Genomic DNA, 14,272 nt, shown 5'->3' on the forward strand with positions numbered 1-14,272 from the left:
GGTCTGGATATGATGAAGTGGATATTCTGAGGCACCTGCCATGCTTTGGGCACAAGTCTGTTGTTTTTATAGTAAACTCGTTGTGACTTACTTGACTTCCTCCTCTGCCTCTTATTTCCTGCTGCTGTTAAAAATGATTTGAAGCAGAGAGTGAAATTAAACACATTTGTGCAGTGGAGGGCTGTAGAAAATCCACCTGGCAGAAATTTGAAAGAGCAAAGTAGCAAAGTACATTTGTAGCCAACAGGAAGGTAAAAATTACTGTAAATCTAATTGTCTTCTCTACATGGATTTCCCGAGAAATCAAATTACAGTAAAGTGATCCTTTGCTTGATTTCCTCCTTCTGCTTAGTTAACTCAGTGCCATTGAATATATCGCCCTACCTGAGAAACAGGGCAGAGAACTAGAGAGACCATTGGTTTGAGGAAGGCAAGGATTTTTGTTTGCATTGTGAATTAAGCCAGAAATACATTGGAAATAGTAGCTTGGCAGCAGTGGGGCAGATCTGAAAAAACGCTGGGCGTTGTGTTCCTCTTGTGCTGTTTGGTTTTGCTCACTATGGGTTTGCACTGCTTCACCACACTAAATAAGCTCTGGCCCTCCAAAGAAACAGTAGCCACTAGGCCGCCTGGCCACAAGGCTATCTCTGCCATTCCACTGCCCTCCTCTGTGGAGCCCTACTGCTTTGCAGTCTCTGCGCAGGTGAAATGTCAACGTTTCCAGGGGACAGTGCTGCACCATCAGCAGCAGGGGAAACAGGAGCTAAGGCGAAGCCACTCAAGCAATGGAGCTCTGCTAAATGCAGGTAGTAGATCCTTGGAAAGGCCGAAGCCAGGGGCTGAGGGAAAAGGAAAGGCACCAGGTTTCAGAGGGCCTTGGAGGAATGAAGAGGGTGACCTTGTTGATCAGAGCCAGATGCCACAGGAGAAGGAAGAGGCCTTGGCAGTCCTGTGCCCAGCAAAGTGTGCCTGCACATTCACAGCGGTGAACTGCTCTCATCTGGGGTTGCTGGAAATCCCGACAGAAGACCCCTGCTCACTGAACAAAACAATCCTGTAAGTAAGCTGCTGGAGTGTTTTTGCTCAGCGATATCCAGTGTGTATTGGGGGGGGGAGTGGGAGGGATGCTTTAGAGATTGTAGTAGATGCTCCTTTCCCTGTGAGGCCTGTGATGACTCACAGGGAGGGAGTTGAAGCATGTTCACTGGTGCTGAGTGGTGCCATCTCATGGGAGGAAGCATTGCGAGAATGTTTGGGTCAGATGGAGCTGACCCTAGGAGCTTGCCAAAGAATGCTCACTCCTCTGACTGCACGTGTTGGCTCCTGACCCCTTGGCTCAGGCACAGAGCCCTCAGAGCCGGGAAGAAAACAGCCAATCGTTATTTTTTCAAGGCAAATTACCACAAAGCAACCATCCTTGAAAGGGTGTACAAAGCACCGATGTGTACCTCACAAGGGATATTCCACATCCTCTCATTTATAGGTCTGTAATCACATGTAGAGGCCAGAATCAAAGTCAAGGAGGGTTTCTGTACAGTTGTGATGATCTGGGATGCTGTATGATTTAGAGTTTGGGTTACCAGCACAATCACTTCCATGCAGCATTTTGAGTCAAGGTCCTAAGTTCTCTTAAGGCAGAACTATGTTTTGACATTGCAGGTCTTGTTTCACATGCCCATGTTGGCTTCCCGCGAATTCCACTTGTCCTGCTTGGGCTGCCACCCTCTTCCTAGCTTTTATAATAGGATGATTATCACACATCTGCACTGCCGACAGTCTCTCTTCATCATATCTAAGGGAACACCTGGGCTCATATTATGTCATGAATAGGAAGGAATGCCTCAGCAATAGGGAGCCAATTTGCACCGTGAACTGATCACCATGGAGAACAATGTGGCAATGAGGCATGGTACCGTATTGAACCAAACTGCTGTTTGCCAGACATGGCTTGTGAGATGCTGTTATCAAATTCCACTCTTTGTTTTGAATGCAGTGATCTTCACATAACCGCCTGAGCATAGTCCGAAGACAGGAGCTTGCTGGGTATCCCAACATCCAAGCATTGTAAGTGAATTCCTGCACAAAACTTATCCAGCATAGTGCTGAAAATCACTTGCCACTCCGTCCCTATTGTGAAATCCTAAGATTACTGTCCCCCACTCCAACTGTGTGAATATGGGGATTATAAATACCCAAGAAATGTCAATATCCGCCAAAAAACCACACAGAGAGACACTTTCCTTTTCAGCTTCTATAATCCAAGGTGCCTAGGCTGTTGCTTTCCAGATGTTGTTGGATTATCATCCCTGGCCATTGGTTGCACCGGCTGAGGCTCAGGGGAACAGCTGGTGGGGAGATTGGCTCAGTGCAGGTGCTCCGGCTGGTTCATTCACACTACGCCAACCTCCCCACTGCCTCACCCCTCCTCACTAGGGGCTCCTACTGGGCTGATAGAGCCCAGTAATACCTGGAGGGCTACAGGTTCCACACACCTACTTATAATAATAAGTCCAAACTGTAGAGTTTGAATTGAACTTGGTAGGTTTGGCAATCATAGAAATGATTTTCCATTTTAGTCTTAATTACAAAATCTGGCAGCTAGCAGAATTTCTAAATTATGGTTGTTAGTAGTTTGTTAAGGGTTGCTGGGAATTGTAACTCTGTGCGGGATAAACTACAGTGCCCAAAATTCTATGAGGGGGAGAATGTTCTTTAAAAGCACTGTGTGTACTGTGTCATAATAACTATCTTTTGGAGTTTACTGCACCAAGAGACAGACCTTGAAGTTTTTTGATTACCCTTCCATTATCATCATGCTGCTTCTCACTGATGGACACTTTCCCTGGACCTTGCAATTTCTTCCAACATTTCTTTGTGGTCTCAATTCTGCAGGGACCTGAGCTTCAACTGCATCCACACCATTGAGGAGGGAGCCTTCCACTACCTGGGCAAACTGAGGACTCTGTACGTACCATTATCTGGCATGATCTCTTCTATGAATCTTCCCCCTTTACCTACCCCTCACACCCTGCCTAAAAACCACACGTGGAAACTCTTTGGCCTGCCAGATAATTGCTGAACCAAAAACACTTGATAGCTCCAGCAAGAATGGCCAATAACCAGGTATGATGAGAGCCAGCAACATCTGGAAAGCCATTGGTTCCCTGGTGGTGTCATTACAGAAAGATGTCAAGGAGATTTGTTCCCTTATTAGTAGTTGCCTTGATAGGTTTAGCTCCGTGGCGAGGAGCCTGTGGTCCTCCAGGTGTTGTTGGACTCCAGTCCCATCACTGCTAGCCAGCAGGGCCAGTTGTCTGTGATGATGTGAGTTGCAGTCTAGCAACATTAGCCATGCACGAGAGGGAGGTATATTCAGGCTCAGGGGAAGCCCAAGGTCTGCAGAAGTACAAAAACCAGAATGGGGTATTTTGTGAAAAGGGCAACACTGGCAGGGATCTTGAACAGTAGCAATCCATGTGCTGCAGCTTTTTGTTGCGGGTGTCACTTGTATCTACGGAACAGCAAACATATTCACCTTGATATAACCCGTTGTTTAAAAAGCTTTGAACAGAGACTTGGTAGTACCCTGTTCAAAGGTGGAGATCTTGCTTTCTTTTCCATTTTAGGGTGGAGGATTTTTCTAGGTCCACCAGGGGCACTTGTATCTCACCCCACATTTAGATATAGTTAAAAGGAATATTACCAAATGGCAAACTGGTCTATTAAAGAGAAATCCACAAGCGAGTGGACTTATTGAAGATTTGGGGGCTTTGGTACAAACATGATCGTTGAAATGGTGTGGAAGTTAAAGAAGCACAGTTAATGTGCTGTCCACCGCTCTCTTTTTTGGGGTATGTGTGTTTTGCAGCAGCAGGTTTTCCATACAGCCTGAGGGAGGTGACTGACTTTCTTGCCCAAATTCCTTCCCCTTCTTTCTGACAGCAACCTCATCTCCAACAGTTTCACATATGACTGTTCCTTACGCTGGTTGATGACGTGGGCACAAGAGAGGCACGTTCTCATAAGCAACACAGAATTGCTCCGATGCGTCCCGGCAGCCACTGCTGGCAGCGCCAAACCACTGGATCTCTTATCACTGACCCGCGGTGAGTAAAATACCTTTTGGGCCAGCCAGATGGAAGAGTTTGTTGTCACCTTCAATGCTTTTTCTTCTTCTTCCACCTCGGGGCCCTGTGGAGTGTCTCAGGTGTGCCTTATGAATGTAGCTGTTGTAGGAATCCATCTAATGTGTGATTGTTGGGAGTTCCCACCCCACCAATTGCTGGTGAAGGGAGTTTAGTTTCATCCAAAGCCCTGCGTGTCAGTAGCTTTCTTCTCCTCTGTAAAAGCCAACACCGTGGTTAGACGTGCAATGTTAGTCTATCATATGTCTGCCTACTCTCACAAAATCTGCATTGTAAAACAAAACAAGCTACTGACAAAAGCTGTGGTCCTGGTGAGGAACCTGGTGCCCTCTGAATCTTGCTGGACTCAAACTCCCATCAGCCCCAGGCAGCATGGCCAATGGGCAAGGATGATGGGAGTTGTCGTTCAGCAGCCACTGGAAGGGCAGAGGTTCCCCAGACCCACTACAGAGACTCAAATTGGAAGTGAGTGTTGTCCGAGGCAGCCCTATCTACAGTACAGATTTATATCAGTTTCATATCACTTTGCCCAAAGAATCCTGGGGCTGGAGTCTGGTTGAGGTTGTGGACAGTTCTGTTGGACTCCTGGCCTTCTACTCCAGGAGAAAACCTAGCTCAGTAGTATAGCACGCTAATGTCAAAAGCAGCTTTCCTCAATATCCGTTGCTGGCAATCACACGCAGGAGAGTGCTTTTGTGCTCAGGCCCCACTTCTGGCCTTCCCAAAGGCATTTGACTGGCTACTGCAAGAACAGAATGTTGCCTCTGGACTGATTCAGCAGGACTCTGCTTGTGTCTGCATCCATCTCAGTGTTCATTCTGCAAAATGAGGAGAGCGTTCTTGCCTGTTTTGCTGGAATAGTTTGTAAACAAACAAAGCTGTGCAAACAGAAACCGGAAACGAGTTTTTCAAGCATCTATCCATAAGTGGTTCAAACGTTTACCGTGAGTTTTCTCTTCCTTCCCAGCTGTTGATTTTATCTCCTGTGTGAAGGACACGCTGACCAGGAGTGATGCAGTCCTGCACTATTCTTACCTTTCAACTGGTACCCACACTCAGAAGTCCTGCCTTGAACTCTGCTATAGCAAAGGGTACACCTATTACGCCATGGACTTCTTGGATCGTTGCCTATGTGGATCTCTAGGCAGCGAAGCGGAGGTGGGCTGTGGGAAGGTGTGCTCCAATGAAATCCAGAGCCAAGTGTGCAATAAAACAGTCATCCATGCTGCATACCCAGTTCAGGTAATGGAATCAGTTCTAATAGCATTTCTGCCCAATTTCGTGTTTGGGAATTGTGGTTAGGAAATCCCACTCATTACTTCCCTTACTACAAGGATGGGGAATCTGTGTCCCTTCAGATGTTGTTGGACTCCAGGATAGTCCGGTGGTCAGGAAATGATGGGAGTTGTAGTCCAGCAATATCTGGAGGGCTACAGGTTAGCTACACCTTCTTTACTAAGGGATGCTGATGATGAGCAGATTCTTGGCAGAGCACATCCCTTCAATCCCTGTCATCTCTAGCTTAATGAAGGATCTTATACAAGAGAAATGGGATCTTAGTGGCCTTGAGTTGCTGCCAATCAGACATGACAAAACTAATCTTGATGGGCTAGTGGTCTCTGACTCAGCATAAGGCAACTTCACATATTCACATCAGATGGTGAGGGAATTTCTAGAGGGTTTGTAACGGGTCCTGGGAAATGGAAGCCGCCCCTGCCAGTGATGGAAAATGAAAATAGTCAGTGGTGAGGGGCAAAGGCCACTTTAAAACTGGCAGTGCAAGCTCAAGTTCTAAAACAGCTCCTCTTCCTTGATCTCCATAAACATAAGCTGGACACCTTGTCTCTTCCAAACCCAGTCACTGATTTTAGAGGTTAGAGCAGGGGCTCCCAAATTGTGCTTTGTTCAGATGGTCCACAGTGTGTTTGTACGGATTTGTGGCTGAAGATGGGAGATGGCTCATTCAGTACGTTAAATACTCATATTCATATTTTTATTGTTTCTTTTATTTATTATATTATATTTTATTGTATTGCACTTTGTAAATTTAAAACTCATTAAAGGTAAAGGTAAAGGACCCCTGACAGTTAAGTCCAGTCGAAAACGACTCTGGGGTTGCGGCGCTCATCTCACTTTACTGGCCAAGGGAGCCGATGTTTTTCTGCAGACAGTTTTTCCGGGTCATGTGGCCAGCATGACTAAGCTGCTTCTGGCGAAACCAGAGCAGCACACGGAAATGCCGTTTACCTTCCCGCCAGAGCGGTACCTGTTTATCTACTTGCACTTTGCCATGCTTTTGAACTGCTGGGTTGGCAGGAGCTGGGACCAAGCAATGGGAGCTCACCCCGTTGTGGGGATTTGAACCGCCGACCTTCCGATTGGCAAGCCCTAGGCTCAGTGGTTTAGACCACAGCGCCACTGGGAGATTCAGTTTTTTTAAAAAAATTAAGTAGGCCATGCAAGATTAACCAGTCTGTGCTTGTTCTGGAATGCCTGGTCTTCAAAAGTGTCTTTGAGTCTTTAATTGCTGCAGACATTTGGCAAATATGCTTCATCCAAACTAGGACTTCTGTACCTGTTGTTGCTGCAGTACTATGAGAACAGGTACAGTTAATGCACAACATTCCTTTTATCTGGATCTCCTCTTCCTACTACCCAAAAGCTTTGTATGTTACCATTGCACGGCCTCTTGCTGAGTGCTGTACAAGCTGCAGGAATTAGGAATAACCTGATGTTATTAATGAGTGAGGGACATTATCCCCTTCTCCTGAAATTATACCTGCATCCTATTTATGCTTTGGGTTGGAGGAAGGGAAATTAAACCTGAGGCAAACCTTCCTACCTGCTCTTTCTGTTTAGGTGAAACTCTCATTCACCACACGGCAACACCATGGGCAACTTGTTGAATTCTCTGCCAATGTCTCACTCCCTGGCTTTCTGTACATCTGGGACTTTGGAGATGGAGGTGAAGGTCTCAACACCACAAACTCAAGAGTGCTGCATGTGTATCTTCCTGGTACCTATATGGTGATGGTTGAGGCCATGACTGCTGGAAAGAGTCTGTTCCACAGAGCAACTATTCACGTGGTCTTGGCCGTGAAAGCAGTAATCCTTAAGTGTCCAAAGGTTGTGGTAAGACACCAGAACAACATAGACATCTGGATCCATGCCCAAGAAGGTACTGATCTGTCTGTCATCTGGAGAGTGAAGGATCCAGGAGGCCAGGAACTTCTTGGTGAGATAAGTGATGCTGCAGAGAAGTGTCTATCTGTGTCCCACTTGGGTGGGGAAGCTGGCCATTATTTTGAGCCAAAGGTAGAATTAAGCATGGATGCTTTAAGTAGCATGCCATCCCCTCCATCCTGGTGGACCAGATTCTGGCTTACCCCACCTTCAATGGGCTCTTTTGACAGGAGGGTGAGTCCTGCCCACTTGTGAATCACCTGTCATCACTATCTGATGTCAATTGTGGGGCAGGAGGGTGGGGAGTGGGGAATGGCCTCCTGGGCCAAATTGGGACCTATGTCAGGCCTAACTAAGCCTGCAGGCTGAAGGTTCCCTACCCCTGTGAGAGGGGAAGACCGTGGTATGTTTGTCAAGGGTGTATTTTGGAATAAAGCTTCCAAGGTATTAAACTTTTGCTACCAACTGCAAGGGAAGTGTTCTCCTAAATGTTGTGCAAAGTTGGAAGCTGTCTAAAATGGAGATCAGAGCAAATAAGTATATGGCCCCTAACAAAAGGTGCAGGATTTATGGTGGAGACAATCTGAAGTGGATCAAGGTTATTTAGGTGTGGATAAGGGAGGAGCTGGAGTTAAGGTGATGTGGAAGACTAAAGCTGGCTTAAAGTGGCTCCACCAAACCTCTGGAATCTCACAGGATCTGAAGCATCTGTGAGAGAAACTGACCTTGCGGGAAGAGAGGTTATTGCAAGCATGATGTGGACACCTGGACTTCATGTTAGGATATTAGGAAAATGGAAGGAAGAGGACAAGGCAGCAGAGCAGAGGCTCTAGAGAAAGCAAACTTGTCAGTGTGCAGAAGGCTGAAGGAGAACAGCAGATGTGTAACCAGGGAGACTAGGGGGCAGCTAGAAAAAAGGCATTTTCCCCCTGGGAGAGAGAGAGAGAGTTGTAGAGCAGCAGAGCCCTTATAAAAAGACCAGAGAGGCAGAAAGCCAGGGAAGCAGTGCGAGGCAGCCAGCAATATCGGCCATTGATCTCAGAAGGCACACAGCACTGTCCGGTCTGTCTGATGCTATGAGTGTGAGAGGTGTCACTCCTAAGGCTGCCATTGTCTCAGCCTGGATGCTGTGATGGCAGACAGAAGATGAGAAGTGACCTGATAACCTCACCTAGAGCTGCAGCATTTTCCCTCTTCCCCACCCCATCCCCCAAGATTCTGCTGAGGATGGCATCCCAGGGATTTCGACCATGGTGGCTGTTGTTCCTACTGCTGGGCAAAGGGGGCACAGGTAGGCGAAGCAGCGTTTCTAAAAAATGGGAGTTCTGTGTTGGAAAAGCATGGCTGCAGTGGGATGGCAAAGGCTAGATCTACTCTTAGCATGCGTTAGTCAATTTTCAGCATAATTTAACCACCCTTCTGTTCACAAGATTAGGATGGTTAGAAGGGGTCGTTTTGGTTAGAAATGGCGGACTTTGTGCTTGAAAGCAACCAACCAACCCATTTTGACTATGGAAAAATGCTCCAGACAAATAATTCTTAAAGAAAAGAGAAGGATTCATGTAGAACTCATGCACGCACGCTCAAACTCATTCCCATCAAGAAGCACTAAAAAGAGTGGAGAATCCATCCTTAAAATACACAAGGCATGGTTAATGCAGCTGTTTTGTACCCGTTTCAGAGATCATAAAGAGCAGAATGGTGAAGCTGATCTTTGTTAGTATTTGTCAGATGAGGGTGAGGAAGGTATTATCAGCCTGAATAAATTAGCCACAATTAAAAGACATTGTGTGGATGCTCCTTGTAGATGTAAGGAAAGGCTGAGCATCCTTGCCTGTCAGGCCCAAAGCTTTGCTTTCTGTGTGCACCTTTAAGAAGCTTCTTTGACATGGTCAACAGTAACATTGCCATGTTTCTTAACACCCTGGTTAAGAAATTGGGTGTTGGCCATGTGCTCCATCCTCTTCCCAGACTTAACCATGGTTCATTGTTAGATCAGCATTGAGGCTGGTCCCAATTAATAGCACCATTCAGGTTCCCCCTTAAGGAGGGCCTGTAAATTAACTTCAAATCCTGATTTCAAATCTTGTTTAAAACCCACACTGATATACAACCATCCAATCCAATATGTTTACCTGAGAGTAGGTCTCATTGAACTTAATAGCTCTTGTTTCTGAGTGGACACACATAGGCCTGCACCGTTAATGCTTCTCCTCTTGAGACAGCTACCCACTGTAGAATACCTGTTTATAAACCACCCTCTTCCCCTTCTTGTTTGGAAAAAATGGCAGAAACTGAAAGCCAGGCTCCATAGAAACAGTAAGAAAGTTTACTGAGCAGAATTTGGAAGGGCTGAACGACCCAAACAAAGCCCTTCCCTGGACACCTGAATGCCAGCACCTAAAGGAGATCTGTGGGGAGCCTTTAAAAAGTGATTTGTATAGTTGGGAGGATTTATAGGGTCAGCAACAGATCAGACTTTGTTTAGGGTTGTCACGACAACGGGTTTTTGGAGCGGGCTGCCAACTAGCCTCCTGTTGTTGCCAAGATAGTTGGGTGTGTGAGGAAGAGTGTGTGTCCATTATACAAAAACAATTATTAATGAAGGGTTGTAACTTCTTCTTTAAACTTTTTTTTTTAAATCCTGCATGCATTCTTAGGGATGAGATATTGGTGCTCAGGCTTGGTGTTGCCAGATCTGCTTTCTGCAGCTTATGATTCCAAAGATGGGCTCTGTCAAGGGTTCCTTTTGTTCTGCAGGACCTCATGATACAGCTTCCGAGCTCAGTTGGTTAGAGTGTGGTGCTGATAACACCAAGGTTGCAGGTTCGATCCTTGTATGAGACAGCAGCATATTCAGCTCGGATTAGATGATCCTCAGGGTCATTTTCCAACTCTATAATTCTATGAATCTACAAGGCCTGTGTAGGATGGAATTACCTGTAATTGCTGCTATCCAAATCAAAATGGTGTTGGTAGCAATGGGTCTTAATTCAGAGATGACTGATTTATTTTATTGTTTTCAACGGTTGAGTTGTAACCTACTTTAGCTGTCTTGGGGACCTAGGTTTGCTATCAATATGGTCTCAAATTAGAAATCTCTATTCCAATACTTATAATATTAAAACAAACACCCTTGTCATACTATATTAGATGTTCTTCACCCACAGAAAGAAAAAGCCCAACTTTTTAATTTTATTTTAAAAAATGCTTATAACATTAAAAACACGTGAGGCTTCTGCAATTCAAGACAGCATGTTCTGGTGTTCTCTTAAGCTTGAGTGGTTGTTGTTGTTGTTGTTTTAATTCAGATACTTCCTCTTGCCCACGAGGTGCACAAATCAATTTGCAGAACTTGAACTGTTACTGGCTTGGTGAGACAAAGGAGACATGGCAGGATGCCAGGAAGCTCTGCCAGGGTGTGCTTGGAGGAGACCTGGTGGTGGTGAGGTCCCTGGAGGTACAGAGCTACCTCCAGAAATCTTTTCCAAAGTAAGTACGGTAACTTTAGCATGTGCCTCATTTGTAAAAGTTTCCCAACTCTGTGCATCATAAGGATTTTATTTCTTTCTTTAATGCATAGACTAGCCTGCCCCAGGGACAGAAGGTTTGTTGTATTGTAATATAGCATGAGTGATCCAGGTCTCTGAAATACTTTCTAAAACCATTCACCTGGAGATTAGATGGTCCAACAGACCATACCATGTTGGGTTTTCTTGACATTGGTGTGGTCAATGGTGCTACTCAGTGGTATGTGTTTGTAATAATGATTTGCATGGCAGCACACCTGTGAGCTATCGACGTTTCAGCACACCTGTAATTAGAGGTGGAGTTTACCTGCTGCACCAAACGCAACAATGTGATAGCGTAATTGATTATTCTGAAAACTGTATTTAAGCTGACCAAATGCTCTGTATTCTGCTGGGGGAGTGTGGAGTGGTGAGAAGGGTGTTTTGCAGCTGTTGATTATTTCTTAAAATAAATACCGGGTATAAGCAAAGATATTGCAGGCAAGTTTTATTCCACTGTCCCAGCTGCTGCGCAAGCTTGGTTGGTCCAGAACATACCATTGTACATCCATGACCAGCAACTGATGCTCAGATTAGCTGCCAGGGCTGATGCCAAGTTTTGAGGTGGCCCTGGGCAAGATGGTCTCTGTCCTCCCTCTTGTGCCATCATGGTACCACTCCAGGAAATGAAGATGGTTTCAACTGCGGCAGCTGCTTTGCACAGACTGAGCGTGGCCGCCTCCCTCCCCAGTATGTTTACTAGGCCAAGAAATGGACACTGGTACAGACAGGTGGGTGGCTAGAGCTGGCCTGAGGGAAGAGCATGTTGGGTTGTGCATAAGGACTGAGGACAACTGGATTTAGTTCATATTTAAAGGTGAACCTACTTAATTCACAACCAGAACATAACCATCATGTGAAATTCACCTTCTCCTAATTTTTCAGTGCCATTCTCCAACAATGTTACGTGCGCCAAAATGTATTTTATAGTAAAGTGTGCATATAGATTCAATTATTAGTGAAAGTAACAGGCAAAAATGCAGTATATTACAGAAAATTGCTTGCAAAATATGTGTATTTCAAAACTGCATACAAAAATGTGTTTATCAACAAAAACATGCACCAATATGCTGAAGAACTTTTGTGAGGGTATTTAAAAAAGCAAAAAACAAACAAACAAAAAACATACATGCAGTACTGTGGAGACCTGAATTTGATTGGAAGAATGAGAAGCTGAGAGAACCAAAATGGACAGATTAATCAATCCTGTTTTTGATCCTCTTTACTTGAAGCCAATACATTTGTGTGTTTGCTGATCAAACTGCATTTTGCTTAGCAATGAGCCATGGTCCAGCTGTTTCCATACAGTTAGTATGAGAGTTATTTAAACCAACCATAGCTTGTTTGTTTCTTGTCTGTTTAAAATATTCTCAGACTGCCTTAGCATCAAACAAGTCTAGTGCAATCAAGTTAAACAATGAAATGTGAAGCAGCATGACAACCATCAATGGCTTCATCCCAGAGCTTTTCAACCTTTTTGAGTCCACGGCTCCCTCGACCAACTACATTCTTTCTGCGGCACCCCCCTAGGGCTCAGGAGCTTAGTTATGTCACCCCTTGCCTGCAGATCTGGCAGCCCCTCACCCTTTTTCAAACACCCTCCCTTGTGGAGTGTTTCCTCAGCCTCCTCTCCCCTCTCCTTGGGAGTCCTCTAGGTAGGCATTGCCACCACCCCTGGTCTCTGAGCTGCCCTCCTGCTCCAAATAGAGATGCCTCCTCACACTGCCCCACAGGGGCCTGGGACTTATTTGTCCATTCCCAACAGCAAGGGCTGGCAAACTAGCTGTCTGGACTTCCTCACTCACTTGCTTCCAAGGCCACCTCAGCTCCTGGCAACCAGCACCCATGGCTAGCACCAGAGGCACCATTCGCCTGCAAAGCTTGTAGCCAGGGCTTCTGCAACTAACAGCTGTGCAAGCCTTTGAGAGGCAGAGATGCGAGAGGAGGGGGAAGGAAGGAAGGAAGGAAGGAAGGAAGGAAGGAAGGAAGGAAGGAAGGAAGAAGGAAGGAAGAGAAGAAAGAAAAGAAAGAAGAAGAAAAAGAAGAAAAAGAAAAAGACAAGAAAGAAAAGAAAGAAAGAAAAGAGGAAGAAAGAAAGAAAGAAAAGAAGAGAAGAGAAAGAAAGAAAGAAAGAAAGAGGTACACAGGCCAGTGTTGCCTGCCCTGATCATCATTCAAGCCACCCTAGGGTGCCACGGCACACTGGTTGAAAACCTCTGGCTTCATCCTCTTCTGTCTCCAAATATTGGCCCAGTCCATGGTATTACCAGAGTTATTGTCTTTCCTTGCCTTTCTTATCAGCAGTGCTGGCACAGTTTGGATTGGATTGCGTGACCTTGGCTCCTCTGGTTCGATGCGCTGGGTTGACGGGGGCCTCGTAGATACATTCCAGAACTGGATGTCTTCAGGCCGACCCGAGGGAGGGAAAGAAATGTGTGTGAAGATGCTCCTAGTGGATTCAAAAGGGTACTGGAGATGTAACCCATGCTCTGAGAAATCACCGTTCATCTGTGAAAAGACAATTGGAGGTACTGGAGTCATTCTAGTTTGTGTTCTGTTATTTTAATGGAGTTCCCCCCCCCGCAAATGTTTTGATGAGGTGGTATTACTGTGTATTTTCATTGTGGGTGTCTATATTGTAATGTCTGTGTAACCAGCTTTTGTACTTTGCAAACAGATTAGAAGCCTACTTTGATGTGAAGTCGCATATAAATTAAACAGTAAATGCAGAAACAAACATGAATAGGCTGATCTTATTATTCATCAAATGAGACCGCCCCTCTCAAAAGAGGGGGATTCATTAAAAGGAAGCTGAGAAGGACAACCAGGTCATTCTAATCTGTTCAGGAAGCTTGGAGCAAAGTTGTAAGGGGCAATCCCGTTAGCGTTACAGACTTGGACTTTCAATATCCTTGTGATGAAAGCTCTTTTGAAGGTCTATAAGAAAACTTTGCAGTCATGGGATGGCAGAGTTGGTAACTTGACAGAGAAAACCAAGGAGCAGAGAATAGGGAAAGATGGGCAGCTTAGGAGACACAGCCCGGAGTATAGAACAGATGCAGGTCGTGTTGAAAAGACACTTGGTGAACTTGCTCTAGAGACTGATGGGTCATCTGTAATGGACTAGAATAATTCCTCCTGCAAGGGGTTGAAAACGAGCCTTCTAGTGCACAATGTGGGGAGAATTATGAAATTGAATGCAAGCTCCTGCTGATGAGGAAGTGCTGAATGGTGCAGAAGGTGGGCACAAAAGGCAAGACCTCTCCTCATCCCAGAGGGGAGAATTTGTGAGTGGGGGCCATTTCCCGTGCTGGCAGGGGGGCGTGTTCCGCTCCTGCCTTTGCCCCTCCTTCCTGCTGCACAAGCCCCATAGCC

Source organism: Lacerta agilis, chromosome 2 (assembly GCF_009819535.1).
Source record: "Lacerta agilis isolate rLacAgi1 chromosome 2, rLacAgi1.pri, whole genome shotgun sequence".
Taxonomy (NCBI): domain Eukaryota; kingdom Metazoa; phylum Chordata; class Lepidosauria; order Squamata; family Lacertidae; genus Lacerta; species Lacerta agilis.